This window comes from Leptosomus discolor, chromosome 1 (genome assembly GCF_034619465.1).
Source record: "Leptosomus discolor isolate bLepDis1 chromosome 1, bLepDis1.hap2, whole genome shotgun sequence".
Classification (NCBI taxonomy): Eukaryota; Metazoa; Chordata; class Aves; order Leptosomiformes; family Leptosomidae; genus Leptosomus; species Leptosomus discolor.
The window spans coordinates 9,612,457-9,630,505 of record NC_141391.1 but is presented as its reverse complement, the minus strand read 5'-3'; the positions used below and the strand labels follow the sequence as shown (position 1 = coordinate 9,630,505).

At 41.3% G+C, this 18,049-nt stretch overlaps 1 protein-coding gene across 1 annotated transcript in view; it reads right to left on the bottom strand.

The window, feature by feature from the left end:
* TYR (tyrosinase) overlaps positions 1-18,049 on the bottom strand; it is a 50,334-nt gene that overhangs the window by 10,786 nt on the left and 21,499 nt on the right. The gene's annotated exons all lie outside the window — the stretch shown is intronic.

Below are 18,049 nucleotides of genomic sequence, written 5' to 3'. Positions count from 1 at the left end.
CAGAAACTCTGTAATCAGATTACATCTTTGGAGAATGGTATAGAGAAATTCAGTAATCTTTAGAATAGACATAGAATATAAAGGAGAACAGGGCATTAGTTTAGCTTGAGGAGGAGTAGGAGAGTGTGTTGGACTCCAATCCTTTCCCTGTCTTGCTTTTGCTCGTGTCTTTGTCAAGGCACTCTAACTATCAGTGCCTTGTTTTCCTAGCAGTTGCAGATAGGAGCTGAGACAGCTCTTCTCTGTAGCACAGAGGTGTTAGAGGTACAGAGATACTTTGGTTATGGGAACATGGTAACATTTTAAGAAGAAAGCAAAGATAAGGCTTGGATCAGGTTTTCAAAGTCTGTTGATGATCTATACCGTAACTTTTGTATGTACTTCTTGGGGCCTGATTTTTAGAAAACTCTGAGCAGCCACATTCTGAAAATATGGAAGGCTGATGAGCACAAGGTTCAGAGCTGGAAGTGGTCATCCACCTGATATAGCTTTGTATGACATGCCCTGAAATGCAACATCCTCTCTGGATGACTTAAATGTTGCTGTTTCACAAGCAGTTTCAAGAAGAATCCTTAGGCCAGTAAACTTTCAAGCAGAACACAAATGCAAAGCATTTCCATGGAAATGAGCATATGTACTTTTGGATTCCTTCATTTGCAGTGTTGTTCCCACATTAGATATCAAGCTTTTCTTAGCAGTACCAGGAACATTGAATTGTCTGGCCTTGCAGCTGATCTTTAGATTTAGACAGTCATATGCCTCTAATTACTGATATGATGAGTTGTGCTGATGCACAAGATATGTTCACAATTCATTGAGTTGTTTATGAACAGTTCTTTCCTGTAGCCAGCATATAATCATATAATCTTGACTGAAATCTGTTTCATCTAACATATCTGTATGCTGCTGTAGAAATCTCAGAAAAATCCATTGAGGTTTTAAGAATCACACTTTCCATTACTGGTTTTAGAATAACTGGCCCTGTGCATTTATCTTGGTGGTTTTATTATTTTTTTGGGGGGGACATTTTGAAAGATTAGGATCATATTCTGCTTGCTAATACAGCAGTTGGGTGAAGTTACATTTATACTCTCCACTTAAAGTCTTGTTCAGTAAGATGGGCTCACAACACTAATTTTTTCTTGGCAAGATAACACACAACGCTCTGTATTTTCATAAAGATCTTCATGTTTTCTGTTGCCTGAGAAAACTGACAGATTTCATATATCAGTAGTATTTTTTGCATCCTCATCTGTTTGTATTTCTCTTTTTAAAAGGGGGGGGGGGGGGGGGGGCACTGCCATTTCCATGCCTTACTTATATTTTGTAAGAAAATTATGAAAGAAGGAACCTTACCGTTCCAAGTAAGGTTTCCCAGCTGAGTGGAAACCAAAGAAACCTCCCACTTGCATCCAGTTAGGGATAAAATCTATGGAGAGGGTACAACTTAAGCTATATCTTTGTTGTGAAGTACAAATAATTCTTGGGCACCATAAGCCATTTCATATCAGAGAGTTACATTTTATGACTCTGCAACTGAGGCTGTTAATTCTCCTCATACATTTTTAAGGAAAACTGAAATCCTGAAGTAGCCTATGGCTTTTGCTGTCAGCCAGGTAGTGACATTGGCACAGTGCTCCTCTCCTTGTGGACTTGTCTTGACTGAAAAGACTTGGGCCAAAAAAAGTATATCTGGAGAAAATAATCACACTGTCTTTTGTTTCAGAGTACTGTGACCACCAAATTACATATTGTAGGATACTTTTTTCCTCAGATAAGGTTCTTTCTCCATCCCTGGCTACATTTAAGGCACATCAAATGTGCCCTCCTTCATGCAGTGCCATCCTTTCCTGTGGGCAAATAGAACACATTTGAACAGCTACAATGGATCATCTGACAATTCTTTCATGTGCCTTGGTCTACAGCCAGTTGCTTTATCTGTTAATGGGCATGCGGTTTCCATGACAGAAATCAGTGTCTCCATCATCAGATGTTGATCCACTTACTTTTGATAGAAGTTTTTCTTTTCTTCCATTAAAAGCAGTCATGTTGTAAGTTATTTCCTTTTATTGCCTTGAAAGGTGTCCAATTCATGGGCAATCAGAATTTAAGAAACAGAAATTTAAAATATGGAAATGAACTAGATGAAATGAAGATTAGTCTTCTGATAGCCTTAATGCCCTTTGTATTTCTTCAGTGGCAAGCAAGAGTGACTTGGAAGATGTAGCTTTTATTTAAAGGCCTTGGACAGATGAAGAAATAATTCTATCTAGATTAGAGCAAAAACTGTTTCTGTCTGGAGGGCTTCTTCCTTCACTTGAAGAAATCAAAGTGCCCAAAATGCATGTCCCAAATAAGAGGCTAAGGAACTGAAAGGGATAGGAGAATAATTTGAATTTTGAAAGATTCCCTGTCTCACATTTAGAGCTCAAAAAGGCTCAGTCTCTCTATACTGCACTTCCAAAGTAGAAAATATTTTGTAGTGTGTGTATTATGAAAGTAAATATTGAAGGTTTTATAATTACTAGACTATGACGATGAACAGTCTGTGCAAAGATTATTTTTGTGGTAAGAAATAGAATTTTAGTATTGTAGTATAGGTTGGATTTAGATAAATTTAGGCTAAAATAAGGTGTTTGTATTTAAACATTGGAAAATGTGATCTAGGGATATGATAAATTCACTATCACTTAAATCCTCTGATTCAGTCAGAAGTTGCATGCTTGATGAAGAAGTAGCTAAGGGAGCTTATCTGGTCAAAAGGATTCCCAAAATGTCATAAAGGCAAAGAATATGCTTCCTGCATATTAGGGAAATTTTAGAAAGTCTTAGAGGCCCCATTTTACTTCAGAGAAAATAGGCACAAAGTAAAAATGACTTTCCTAAGTTCTTACTAGACATGCTGCAGTGGAGAGGGACTTCAGCTATGGGACCACTTTGTGCCTACCAGACTATGATACCTCTTGGAGCCGGGTTATACCACTGCAAAGCATGGAGTCTCAATTTTATTTAGTTTTTTTGCTATATATCTGTATACAGATCTCTCTGACTATTAATGAGCTTAATACTTGTGTATGCCAGCACTGATAGGTCTAAAGAGATGGTATTTGGTAAAAAGTAATAAAGACTCCCATCTGGTATGTTGATGCTTTGGTAGTTTAAATTTTCTTTCAGGGGAAATATACTTTGCTTTCACAAAGAATTTTAGTGTGATAAGGTGCTTTTACAAAGAAAATTAAAGCCATCTATAAAAGACATGGATATATCACTTCCATTTAATTGCATAAAAATAGACCAGAATATTTTCCTTGTTCTGATCCATACGTACCAGATTATACAAGGTGAAATGAAATGAGCCTTATTGGAAAATTAATTTGAAAAAAAATCCCACTTTTTTTAAAGAATGGGGGGAAAAATAAGATTGAATTGAGGATAATTAAAAAAGACCTCCAATATATATTTCTGGATTCATATTATTCTATAAATAATATATGTAATGGGATTACAGCTAATGAAAGGATGAGTCAAGAAATAAATGGGTTTATGTTGCCAGTGGGAAATACCAAGCAGAGTATAACAGCACTGATGTTTATAGGCTGGCTAACTTCATACTGTTACAGATAGTGCTGTGTTTTCTGAAAAAAGACACCGCTCACATGAAGGTGATCTTAAAACCTAGAAAAAGTAGAGTAAACCAGTAAGAGTAGCCATTTTCTTTATCATTTTGAAAAGTGTCTCTTCTAAGACACGTTTCCCAACAGTGTGTCTCCACAGTCGTGAGCAGAGCTACGCTTGACTGATTGCAGTGTAGAAGGAGAAACCAGATCTTAAATAGCTGTTATTAAAGATTTCCTTGTATTGAGCCTCCTCAGAGACACTGACACAGAGTGTAAACATAACTGGCCCTTCAGGAAGATTTTCTAAAAGTTTAATCTAGTGTGTTTTACTTTGCAATTAAGGACAGCTGGAGAGAGGGAAAGAAGGAAAATGTTTCAGCTCCTCTATATGAATTCCTCTGCCACATAACCAGAAACATGTGTGACACTGCAGATGTCCCCAGTGGAAGGACTACAGCACCTTATGGCGAAGGTTCATGGTCACTCTATGTCTGTACCACTACAGAGGACATAGTCCTGCTTTCCTCCTGCCTCCAACCTTCTTGACCTGACTTTCCTTGTAAGCATTTGCACAACCACACCATAACCAGCGTTAAGGAACTGATTTGGTTTAAAACCGAACACTTCATTTGTTTTCATTTGTTCTGGGATAGCTGAGGTGAGATAAAGTCACAGACCCGATTCATTACACTTTAGCATGTTGGCAGTACCGGCAAAAGGGAGGAACAGAGGTGAGCATCTCTAGGTAGCACTAATTGGTGAGCAGGATTGTTTCTTCTTCTTAATCTATATGCCAGGTTAAGCTGATTTAAAACAACAGTGAAACTGTGCCCTCTGTTTCTCAGCAGCCTGACAAATCCTTGCTTCAGCTAAGCCTTCACACACAGTACTAATGGTTCAGCTGCTAGGCAACTTTGTAAGCCACTAATAACTTTATCGCATTCAAATGTGAAGCCATGCCACTAGTTGTGCCAGATTTGTCACAGACAGTTTCATTTCTCATCTGTCATTTGAGACTGAGGCTAGATCAGGCTGACTATGGCAGAAGAAAGGCAGAACGTTGTTGCTTAGAGCTCACTTATATAATTTATTTCAGTATCATGAGATCGGACATTCTGTAGAAGAAATCTGGCAAGCAACATGTATTTGCATTTGGAAAGAAAGGGAAAAGGAAACAAAGTGAGGAAAGATGAAATGCCAGTCCAAGGACTGTGATTTCACAGTAGTCATCACTTTAAAAGTTGGCAGTAGTCAGCTGGTATTACAAAGTCAACTCAGGTAATTCCCATCCCAAGCATTTGGGAGAAACATCGGTGCTTCAGCCCTAGAAGAGCTGCTGATGCTGAGATTGTAAAGTCAAGGCACTGTACTCTTTGCCAATCTATGCAGTTATATTGCAGTGTCCTTCTTTTTCTTTTTGTTTTGAGTTGGCTAAAGACACTACAGGGACTCTCAGACAGGTTGTAAACAAATTACTCTGGTCGTAATGCAAGTGTCTGATTAAAAATTAAGACGCTGCCCTCATTTATTGTAAGAAACCCATCCAAGGCCTCTGAGGCTATGTCTCCCTCACAGCTGAATCACTGCTGAGGACTGCCCTGGGTTACAGTGCTCACTCTGTGTCTAATCCCAGCTGCTGAGGAATATCCAGGCTTCCACCATCACTTCCAAACTGCAGCATGCAGCAAGCAGCCTGGGGCACAACACTTCTTCCACAAATCCTTGCACTACTGCTGACAAGTTACTTCTATGCCAGTCCCTGGACCAGCTGTACCGGAGAGACCTGTTTGTGCATGTGTGCATGTGTGTGTCTGCCTGTGGGCAAGGCAACTGGGAGATCAGGAGATCCAGGGGCAGTTAATGGATAGACTGGGTGCTTGAGGCCATTTACTGGGGAATCCAGACTGTGTATGTTCATATCTATATATGTGTATGTTCGTATCTATATATGTGTATGTATGTATCTATATATATGTATATGTTTTCCCATACCTGGCTTTCATCTTGGTCAGCCAAAGAGGGCAAGAGGTTGTTGGTGCTGTTGGAATTTGTGTGAGTGCTGTATTTTTTGTGTTGATCTGTGTAGCTTATCAAGCACATATGTATATATATATGTATGCAAATATATAAATATTGTGTGTATGTGTGCCTATTGGGAATATATGCTCAGCCTCACTACTGGTTGGACCCAAGATCATGGAGCTGTGGTAGCCATACCACCTTTGGGCTTCTAGACTTGTCAATCCCTAACTTTTAAATACAGACTTGCACAAAACAGTCAAAAAAAGAATGGGTTTTGTTTGGGTTTGGATTTGTTTTGTTGGGGTTTTTTCAAGTAGGTATTCCCATGTAGATCGATTCTATGTCTCTGAAATATGCATATTCTTTTTCAGGAAAGGTCTGGCCTACTTTATTGTTTCCCTTTACTCCATCTCCTGAACCAAAAGGTTATTTGTTTGTGGACCATGGTGGAATAGACTGCCTGCAACATTGAGTGGCAATGCGCAGGTGACATGAAGCCACTTACTTATCCAGCTAGATTGATATTGCCTGCAGGGTGCCTCCTAAAGGACATTCTCTGGATGAGGCATAATAATGTGCACCATGCTGACACCTTCCCACCCGTTACAAAGTACCACCAGAGCTGGGGAGCCATGTGGTGCCTGAGGATCTTGGCACTGCTCTGCTTCACCATCCCACTACAAGCATCTGCACTTCCTTCCATCTCCTCTGTTCTCATTTATGTCACTGCACAAACTGGGTGCTTGGAAAGTGTCAGATAAAGCAAACAAGAGGGAGGGAGATGGTGAAGTTATAGTCCCACACAACCAATCTCATCTAAGAAACAAGCAATGCCACTTTCTTTGCCCGTGTCCCACTTCGCTTCAAAGTTATTGCAGCTGCTAGGGTTATGGGATATTTTTAATATTCCCTCCATCAATGTGATTTAGAGTGCTTTCCCCCCTTATCTTTAAAATTCCTCAAATCCCACATCTGTGGGAATAGGGGAAAAGAAGGGTCTTCAGCCTTTCCAGCTGAAACTGTTCCTCTTTACAATGTGAGCATTCATAGTCATTTGAAGAATGATAGAATCATAGAACAGTTTCGATTGGAAGAGTCCTTCAGGATCATTGAGTCCAACCTTTGCCCTAGCTCTATCAACACCACTAAACCATGTCCCTAAGTGCAACATCTACCCGTCTCTTAAACACCTCCAGGGATGGTGACTCGAACAGCTCCCTGGGCAGGCTGTTCCAATGCCTGACAACCCTTTCAGTAAAGAAATTCTTCCTAATATCCAGCCTGAACCTCCCCTGGTGCAGCTTAAGGCCATTTCCCCTCGTTCTATCGCTTGTTACTAAGGAGAACAGACCAACCCCCTCCTCGCTACACCTTCCTTTCAGGTAGTTGCAGAGAGCGATCAGGTCTCCCCTCAGCCTTCTCTTCTCCAGGCTAAATAGCCCCAGATCCCTCAGCTGTTCCTCATATGAGACATGCTCCAAATCCTTTACTAGCTTGGTAGCCCATCTCTGTACCCTCTCCAGCACCTCAATGTCTTTCTTGTAGAGAGGGGCCCAAAACTGCACCCAGGATTCGAGGTGCGGCCTCACCAGTACCAAGTACAGGGGAATGATCACCTCCCTGCTCCTGCTGACAACACTGTTCCTGATCCAGGCCAGGATGACATTGGCCTTCTTGGCCACCTGGGCACACTGCTGGCTCATGTTCAGCCGCCTTTTGATCAACACCCCCAGGTCCCTCTGTGCCTGGCAGCTCTCCAGCCACTCCTCCTCAGGCCTGTAGCGCTGCTGGGGGTTGTTGTGGTTGAAGTGCAGGACCCAGCACGTGGCCTTATTGAAACTCATGGAATTGGCCTTGGCCCAGTGATCCAGCCTATCCAGATCCCTCTGTAGATCTTCCCTACTCTCAAACAGCTTGATACTTCTACCCAGAGAAGATGCAGTTGGATCTTTCATTCATGCTCAACATGCTTATTTGGGTGCAGAGGGCTACACAGCTTCCAGTCGTTGCTCCAATAATCATGCGGTGTTCTTCTAGAATGAAAAAGGCAGCAGCTCCTCATGCCTCTATTGTGAGAATTCAGATAAAATAATCCTGAGCAGAAATTGCTGCTAGTGGTGTAGGACCTCTCTCAGAGAGAGCTGCTGAAGTCCTGCATTTCTATTCCCCTTTGCTGTTCTGGTTTCCTTGAGTCACATTGCGGAATGCCTAACTCTTCCCAGGAAACCCGTTTAGCTGTTTGGGGCTTCAACCCCATTGCGTATAAATCTGGGGAAAGGCTCCCATACCACAAAGTCTAACATGCTGAGCAGCCCTGTAACCCACTTTCCCAGTCAATGAATCTCGCAGAAATATTCTTGTTTTCTGCCTTCTCAGAAAATTGGGTAGGATGAACCAGCAAATGCTGATCTTAGTTTATGTTTGATCAGTTGCTGATGGATTACAACATAAAGAGCTTTATTCCTACTGGAGAGGGAGATAATGGATAAGCTTAGCATGACACATTGCTCATGACACTAAAGGCAGGAGCTGAGTGTTGGAAATAGTGCAGGAATCTGTGCAGACGAATGTCAGTATTCTCTAGTGTAGGACTAGGTAGTACCTCATCGTAATGCAGTTATTGACAAAGCAAGGTAACTCCTGTGGAAGCTTATTCTGTACCTCTGCTGGAAAGAAATTATGAGTTTAGGTGAGGCTTACCTGGGCTGAGATTCGGTCAGATATCTGATCTAAACTCTATGACTTCTCTTAGTCAAGCCAGCCTCTGTTTTTCAGCTCTTCCTAGGTACAGGAGAGAAGTTCTTGTTCCTTAAAATATCTGACATCAAGCATGCTGTTTCAACTCTTGCTGTCAAACCAGGGCAATGTTTGGCTAGAAATATTTGTTTCTAATTCATATTTTGGTCTCCAGTACTGTCCAACACTGCAAAACCCAAGATATAGATGAGACATGATGGTGTGTTCTGTGTGCTTTGTGGATAAAGAAATACAAATGCAACCATGTGCTGCATGGAAAAAAAAAAAAACAAAAAAACCAACAACAAAACATTTCCTGAAATGCAGATACTGTGTTAACTTTCTCAGGTTCATCTTTGCCATGGTTGGCAGCTAACAGAAAAGCATCACTTGAAGTAAGAGATAGTACAAATGCCAGCTGCTCCAAAGTTTAATAACTAGTTTCCCACAAAGAGAAAGATAACAAGCAGATTAAAATGGACTGCTGTGGAGGTAGCTGGACTGACTCTATATAACCCACTCCTGTGCTCTGTAATTCAGTTCTTTTAAGACTGAGAGATTGTCATTATTGAGGTGCAGAAGGGCATGTAATATATAAATCACATCTATGGTAGCAAAGTGATGATTTCTTTTAATGAATAGAAGGTAGCTACATGTGGGTGAGAAAAGTACCATGTTTTCCTGTGATTTTTTACAATTTGAACAATTAGATCAGCTATTATTGCAGAAGTGCTGCAGGAAGGAAATTCAACGCTATGCTAGCTGTCTGCATCAGAGCTTGTCTTGATCGCTGTGTCACAGAGAGAGCTTTCTCCTCCTCCAGTGTTAAGAGAATAGGTGAAGACTAACCATGCGGCTTTTGCCAAATTTCAGGGCAAAGTAACCTTTCCTTTTAAAAAACACTAATCGCTTGCATAATATGTAGTGTACAAAGTGATCCATTCTGTAACTGCGTTGGCTGAACTGAAATCTTGCAGTAAGAGTGATATGAAATATACACTTTAAAAGAGACTGTTTGAACTGAACCTCCTATATTATTGATTTTTAAGAGCAGAATGGCTTATTACAAACATCTAGCCTGAATAATGACATGGCAGGTGAGACTGCCAACTACTGTATTTCACATATAATCCAGAAGATGTCTATTTAACTTTTGTTGTTCCCCTAAAGCAAGGTGGATCAGCAGCACTACAGGTTTTATGTATGCTTAATTGATAAAAAGAACATTTCTCTCCAGAGCCTGTTCCCTGTCCTTATTTCTTGCTGTCTCTGATTCTGTAAGGTGTAGCTGTGAATTGTCAGAGGACTTATTTAAGAACATGGGTTACTTTAGATGTGGGTGCAACCTCAGGTGTACTATATAGACTCAGCTCCTGTCTGTCCAATGGGCAAAGCAGTGAGGTCTTCTGGAGGAGGGTTGCTCTAAACCTATAGATAAATATATATAAAACCTCCTTCACTTTTGCTGCTAGCCACCACTCTAGCCATGGTACAGATTAGACAGACCTGTGGTGTGACCTGCCAAGGCTGTTCCTGTATCTGCTCGGGTGCTTTGCAATTGCAGTAGCAGGGACTGCCCAGGCTTACTGAAATAAATGTTAGAGTCCAGCTCCAGTATCTTAGTGTATGAATTGCCTTTCAGCCCCAGACACAGGGATATCAAAGGAGACATACTGGGGAGCTGTGTTTCTCAGCAACACCCCAACCTTCCCACTTACACTCTGTTTTCCATGGATATATTTATGTGATATTTTGCAGTAGATGTGAACTCACTCTACCCACATACTAAGCCCACTTTGTGTGAGTCAGCTCCATCAAACAAGCTGAGTAGCTCTGGTTAACATGCTACTAAGCCTGAGAGGTTAAGAGGGGAGGCTTAGCAGCTCCACTTCAGTGCCAGCTGAGGGCTTATTGTAACAGAGGGAGTGTGTGTCCTCCTGTACATTTGTAGACATCCCCAAGGGGAAACAAAATTTCGACAAATCTTTCCTTTCTTTTGTTTCTAAACATTTTTTTGCTTGAGTTTCCCACCCTTTCGGTACTGATCTGCTCTGTATCTCATACTTGTTGTAGGAGTCTGTGTGTGCCAACAAAGCTTGTGACCAAAGTCATTCCTGGCCCACTCTCATATGAAATGCTCTGCTGGAGAGCAGTTTTCTTCCTCTGATGTTCCTCCTGGTAAAACAGAGCTGGTTTCTGTGACATGATGACTTCCAGCACAGAAGCTGCTGGTAACGAGGTGATTTTGTTAAGCATCAGATAAGGATGAGAGCTGGGCTACCTTGCTGCCATGCCGCAAAGCCTCGTGGTAGGATGTAGCTGTACATACTGTGTTCAGTTTTGGGCACCTTAATAGAAGAAAGACATTGAGGTGCTGGAGAGAGCGCAGAGAAGGGCAACAAAGCTGGTGAAAGGCCTAGAGAACAAGTCTTATGAAAACCAGCTGAGGGAACTGGGGCTATTTAGTCTTAGGAAAAGGAGGCTGAGGGGAGACCTTATTGCTCTCTACAGCTACCTGAGAGGACATTGTAGAGAGGTAGGTGCTCATCTCTTCTCACAGGTAAATAATGATAGAACAAGAGGGAACAGACTCAAGATGCACCAGGAGCTTGACATTAGGAAAAATTTTTTCACTGAAAGGGTTGTCAGGCATCGGAATAGGCTGCACAGGGAGGTGGTTGAGTCACCATCCCTTAATGTGTTTTAAGTTCGTTTAGATGTGGTGCTTGGCGGTATGATTTAGGGGTGTACTTGGTAGAGTAGGGTTGATGGTTTGAGTTGATGATCTCAAAGGTCTTTTCCAACCTGAATGATTCTATGATTCTATGCTGATCATGGTTCTCTTCCCAGTAGGAGCTACGTAATACACACAAGGCAGGGAGAAGAGATCTGATAGGCAACTCCCACCTAGGATGCATTGCAAAAAATGTAATTAATTCCCCCAAGGGATTTGGAAGTGAGGAGGTAACTGTCCCAGGCTCAGTCTTGTTACATACACAAGTAACAGGTCATACAGCTTAAGCATTACATGTCTTGAATACATTTGAGTTTAAATGTACCCCCTGTACTAGGTACTGTGCAGAGATAAAAAGAAGTATTTTGAGTGGACTCATCCAATCAAAAGACAAAAAGGTGCCTCAGCAGAGAAGTTTGCAGCTGAGCTGTTCGCTAGTCAGTGACTCTTTCACTGTAGACTCCACTGACTATAAGTGGGGCTCAAAAGGAGATGTCTGCATTGTAGCTTGAGAAGAATACAGCTTAGCCAACGCTGAGGGTGTGTTTCCTTAGAGGGAGAAACCAGAAGTTCTGCCAGCTATGGTTCTGATTCAGGCTGGCATGTTAACAGGTAGTTAAGGTGTGAACATCTCCAATGTTGATGCTCTCACTGACCCAGTGGACAGCCAGAGGACAAGGGAGCTCCCTGGGACAGAAGGACTAAGGTCTAAGATAATTTCCTACACAGACTTCTTTACTCTTCATAGCCCTACAGATAAAATGGCTTATAGGGTCTTCTTTGGATATTGTGTTACTACTTCACAATGATCACATTTAAGTGCTTCTCCAGCTGTCCTTGGCTTCCTACTGCCTTCCCTGTCTGCTTCTGAGGTGTGTTTTTTTTCTTCTATCTATCTTGCATGCATTCAGCATATGCATAGAGTCCCACTGAAACCATACAGCTCTTATTGATACTGTCCCACTCCTCCCATCTCTGCCACACTGTGAACACAAGTTATTTTTTCTTGTGCAGTAGTACTTTATAATCCAGATGCTTAATTCCAAAAGGCAACCTAAAGGTTATGGCTGTGCATCCTGAGTTAAGAAACGACTGTCACACCAAACAGCTTCCACAAGATTTCACTCAGCTGCTGGATATCAAAAGATTCATTAGCAAAATGTAAAAGCTTTTCCGAGGCAAAGTAGTATTTGAGAGCATTAGCAGCTGTCCTGCTTCACACCATTATCTCATCTCTGTTCTGGAAATGGTGCAAAATACCCCTAGGTCAGGAGCAAATCCCAGGGGCTTCACTCATAGGAGCTCTACTTGCTTACCCCTGGGCATAGCAGTAGCTCAGCAATGTTCATGGTTTCACTGAGTGGAAGGACTTTATCTGTGTTTCACCATGCCAGGGACAATTATGGGAACAACTTCACCTCATCCGCTGCCTTTACGCAGACACTTGGGAGGATACAGGTCTTACACAGACTGTAAGATCCTGAGCTGACATGATGCAGAAGCACTGTGGGTTTACTGTTATTACGGAAGGAGGTATATTGCTAATGGCAGCCTCTTGACCTGCCTTTTTCAAACAGATTTCATGTGTCTCCAAGCCATGGTTCATTCAGCGCCAGAGAAATACGACTTTTTGTCTGTGTCACCATTTTTTGCAAACATATCTCAGAAAGCAATAAGACTCTTGCTGTGCCCATATCAAGGAAGAAAATCGATCATATGCTTAATGTTTATGCAGTGATTTCTACGTTTTTACACTGCTTTATTATTAACTGATATACCACTGTATTACAATCTCCATCTCAGGTGTGCTTGAGTCCCTTGTTTGGTGTCTTTTAAGTTTCCATATAGCAAATGGGGAAAACAATTCCTTGGCCTCATACTTTGTATGTGTTCTCTCCCACTCGAGACAGTTCAGGGTAAGGCATGACTTTTATTTCATGTATTAAACAAGCCTGGAAACCTAGTGTTGCCTTACAAGAGTTTCTAATGATACTTTTTGAGTGGTTTCACTCCAAATGTTCCAAGTTCTTGAAGCAAATATTTTTTAACTGCTAAAAAAGTTCTTGTTTCCTGTCAACATTTCAAAACAAGAGAACAACTTGGTTTTTCTCATGCCATTTTTTGGTTTAAAAAACCTGAGATGACATTTAAGAGAAAATGAAAATGTTCTGTTTCAAAAACAGAGTAAAAATAAAAAGCTTTTATTTTGACATCTCCTGGGAGTGAAAATCAAATTTCCTCTTGTTAAAGTGTTTTCCAACAAAATCACTTTTAACATAATGGTAACTTTTTTTTTTTTTTTTTTTAGTGGAAAAAGGGACTGGCATGAAGGTGTGTATATTGATTCCACAGGGACTGAAGCTGTCTGACTTAGGCAATGGGGTGTTGCTGGCATGTAGATCTGGATGTGTAGATTTTGAGTTCTAATATAATTTTGAACAGCTTACTTCATATATGCTTTTCAGCTTAACACTTTACTGATAAGCAAACTGATAAGGATCATTTTATTGTTAGATTCTCAGGTAAGCCAGAGTCTGGCATTTCCTAAAGCTTCCAGCTCCAGCCTGCCACTGAAGCAGAAGGGGTTATTTTAGTATCCTGCAGAGGAGTCTATGGCAGCTGATGTTGCTGAACAGCACAGAGACATTTGCCTTGATTAGGCAGAATTTGTGGCATTTTCACTGTGTTCTGAAGCTGGTGCACAGGAGAGTTTCTTCTGCACCTACATGAATGTGTCCATGTACATAAGCGGCTATATATGAGAGTGTCTCCATTCCCTAGGTGATTTTATTCTTGACAAGGATTACTTTTATCAGAGAGCATGTACACACACACAAATACACACGCACACACTCCCACCTCTGAAGGTTTTGACTCTGATGCAAAAATTTAGTCCTGTGTAATAGCAAGCAAAAGAGTAACTGAAGCAACAAGAACAGTGTAAAAATGTCCAGCTGTCTCCTCTCATTGACATTTCATATGACTGTAAATGAAGCAGTTGCTATCTCCTGTTTCTCACGGTGCTCTGATACCTTTGAGCCATAGTCAGAGGCTAAGAACATGCCAGGCACTGCACAGACCCGCACAATTAGACAGTCCCTTAATGACAAAGCTTATAATATACACATAGGACAGGGGACAACAGACAGATACAAATGGATGGGAGGAGGACTAGGCAGCCGTGTAGTGGGACTGCAATGGCCCATCAACTAAGTGAAAGTTTCAGCTTACTAATGTCTGAGCTTTTCTGTAAATGTCATGTCAAATGGAAGAAGCTGTGGATAAATAGGGTGAACAATGCCCAACCAGGAGTATGAAGGGACTTGTCTGAATGACAAACAGACATACAATCGAGATTGATATAATGAACTTACTGGAGGAGTGAGTGAGTTCCTTAACAATGAATAAAGAATGATTTGGGGATGGGCAGTGAAGGGCCTTGAAAATAGAGACCAGCAGTTCATCTGATGTGACAGAGAGCAAAGAAATAGTAAAAGGGTATGAATGGAGAGGAACATCTGGGCAGAGCATTGAGTTAATGCAATGACGGTTACAGCAGTATTCTGAGCTGTGTCGTTACTCATGAAAGCTGGAGAAAATGGTTCTGTCGTGGTGGTGTCACTAAAACTGACAATCTGGGTCTAGCTGTACAAATAGTCTAACAACACTAGGCTTTAGAGATGCAAGAGACTGAAATCCTACACCCTATTGTGTGTCTCTAGAAAATCAGTTCTAAATTTCTTCTTCTAAAATCAGGGCCTTAAAAGTCGTCCATATTATTGTAATAAACTCTGTCCATTACTGCAGAACTTTAAAACGAGATGAGAACTGGGGTCTATTGCATTAGCTGCTGTACAGGTATGAAGTACTATGGAGATCTTTAATGATAACCTATTTTCCCCATGGCTATTTAGTTTTTCTTGCAGTTTGCAAGGGGAGTTTTTTAGGTGGGATGTAGAAGTCAAGAAGAGGAGAGGCACAGAACGGATGAGAAGGAAGATGGAAGAAACATTCAAAGGACAGAAATGCAGGGAGAACAGATAAAAATACTATGTGGCTATAAGAATGAAGGGCCTGAAAGAGTCAGCACAGAAGAAAGAGTTCCTTTTCAGAGCAAAGAAAACACCCTAGTGAGCTCAAGTGGAACTGTGGGCCCTTGCTTTCACTGCTTGTGCAGCTGCTCCTTCCAGCTTGAGTGGGTTGACTCCTCCCTTGTTATTCCCTTGTGCTGACTGTAGAGCATATCTGAATAGCAAAGAGATTTGCAATTAAGAGAAATGCTTCAGAGAGCTAAAAAAGCTCTAATTTTTGCTGAATGTATATTTTGTTGCATCTCTCCCCCCCCCCCCCTTCCTTTTTTTTTAAGCCATTCAATTAACAATTAATAATTTTCAGGGTAGTCGCCTGTTTTTACCAAGCACTGGGGTTTGATCCCTAGGTCTTCTAGCTAGCAAATAAAAAGACAAGGAGCCTGATTTACCATTGCTAAGAAAGCTGCTGCCTGGGTACCTTCATAGTTCTGCACTGCTGAAAGGGAATGGCCTAAAAAAAAAGAGGGCAGCGTTTGTAAGCAAATGCTTTGCTTTTCACCTGAGAGATCTCAACTACACCTCTGCTCCATCCATCCTTCCCTCACTTTGTGCGTCCGGCCTGGGTAGGAAAGGTTGGGGGGTGGCAGATAGGAGGCTGATTGTTGCCCAGTTTGGAAAGCAGCCCCTAACATTTGGCTCACACCTGTCAGCACACTTCGTATACACTTGTTTATCCTCCTCTGTACCATATGTTTCTATGTAAAATCAGTTCCAATGATCTATTGCCTTACTTCTATCACTCCTATTATGGTCTTAACTGAGCATTTCACAGTCGTTAATGCATTTACCCTGACAGCGTCCCTGTTGCGTGGGCATCTAATATCACCCACTTTACAGATGGGTTAGCTGAAGCTCAGAGCAACAGCTCCTCAAAAGTCTTGTTGAAATCAATGGGAAGGAAACACATCTCGAGGAGATGTGAGTTTTGGAGAACAAACTACACAGTTTCACCCAAGGAATTTGCCATGGAGTGAGGAATCCCTCTTCTGAGTCATACATGGATGCTCAAAGTCCTGGACCATTCTTGATTTCTTGACACAGAGCTGTTCCCTGCCTTTGCAAGACCCAGCAGACCTGTGGTTGCTGGTGTCCAGTCTTTTTACACCCTTTGCCGGTAAACCCTATCTCACAACCCTCCATGTCCTCACCAAGGCCTGGAAGAAATGTTTTCCTCAGCAGAAGATTTAGTTAAAAGCCCGTTGGCACAATGTAGTGATAACAATTGTCTCAAAAGTGTTCTGTCCAAATGACAAAAGTTGATATGGACCAAAAGAAATGCTTCTGCTGCATTGGAGACTGTTTCTCCTGCTTCCTCCGTTCTTTATATTCTTGCTTGCCTCTCAGAAAAGAACTTCTTTGCTGCCCTTCAGATTAAACGTCTATGTAGGAGAGGGTTTTTTAAAATGTGCTGTACGTACCTATCAGTCACATACTTATTAATTATATCTAAAAGCATGATTAATCTGTCATGGATAAGGCTGCTAAGTAACCTTAATCATGCTAATGCATTTCTGTCATTTATACAAAAGACAGCATTATTATCAGTTTTTACATCCATGTGTACTAAAGCCCATATGCACAGCAGCTGCAGAGCGCTGGTAACGTTCTTTCTGCCACAGATGTGATGAAGCTGCATCATGAATATCTGTATCGGCCCCACAGTACCTATGCAGTGATTTATTTCCTCAACACTACTAGGATTTAATGACGTTATCTTTTGCAAATAATTTTGCCTTCTAAAACAGATAACAACTATGGTTATGAAAAGTATTTCCAGCGACCCATAATGACTATGATTGAAATTCCCCTGTGGGATGGGTCAACATGAAGACCAAGGTGCTGCTTAAGCCCTTCAATGAGTGGGAGCTAAGAGATGCTTAGCTCTTATATTAGTGTGAATGCCTAAGGAAAACTATTCTTTTGATATCGCAGAGCACAATACTTTCTCTTCTGTGTTCCTTTTCTCTGAATATTCAATTGATCTATTTTTTAGTGGCCTAGGTGTTGGAAAGTTAATTTGCAGGCTCAAACCCAAAATTTGTAACCACACCTGAAACCCTTGTGCCTCCATCCTGTCAAGCAGTCAATGGGTGGATATGTTAAATCACAGCTAAGCTACACTGTTCAACTTTTAAAATATTCTGAAGAAAAGCTTTTCACAGAACAGGGTTTCAAAACTGACACCTCCAGAAGGCTAATTATACCCTACGGTATTAGGAACAGAAGACAGGCGGGTCACTCTTTGAAGGAACTGTTCCAGTGACACCTGGGTGACCTGCTTAGACTTGATTCCCTATTTCTGGGTGGATAAAGTATGAAGAATACAACTATTAGGCTCACTAAATATATAAACTGAGCAGAAAAAGCCCAACTTCAAATTTGTCTTTTTACACCTACTAGCTTTTTGCTTAAGTAAGATAAAGTTTTATATAAGAGTTTCGGTGTGAACTGCCTGAAAGTAAAGAACTTCACTGCAAGTTGATGTCTGCAAGATGCAATCTGCATCCCTCCTGTGCTGCATGCCTCAGTAACCCAAATAAAGAAGCCTTTTAGTTTTCATCTGAATAAGCACCTTGCTGCATGCAGGCAGGGTCTCAGTCAGGAGTTTTCTGAGCATACGAATTTGTGAAAGAGTTCTAAAAGTTTGTACAGGGTGACAGTGTTTTTGGTCACAGCATTGCAGTAGCCAAGTCGCAGTCAGAGCATGGTGGGAAAGTAGAGGAAGATTGGTAAGAATTTTTTAGGGTCACCATTAAATCTTGGAATTCTGTCCTTAATGCAGCAATTTCACACATTTCTTGCAAAACTGTGCTCCTCTATCCTTTCTTATTAATAAACATGATATCCTT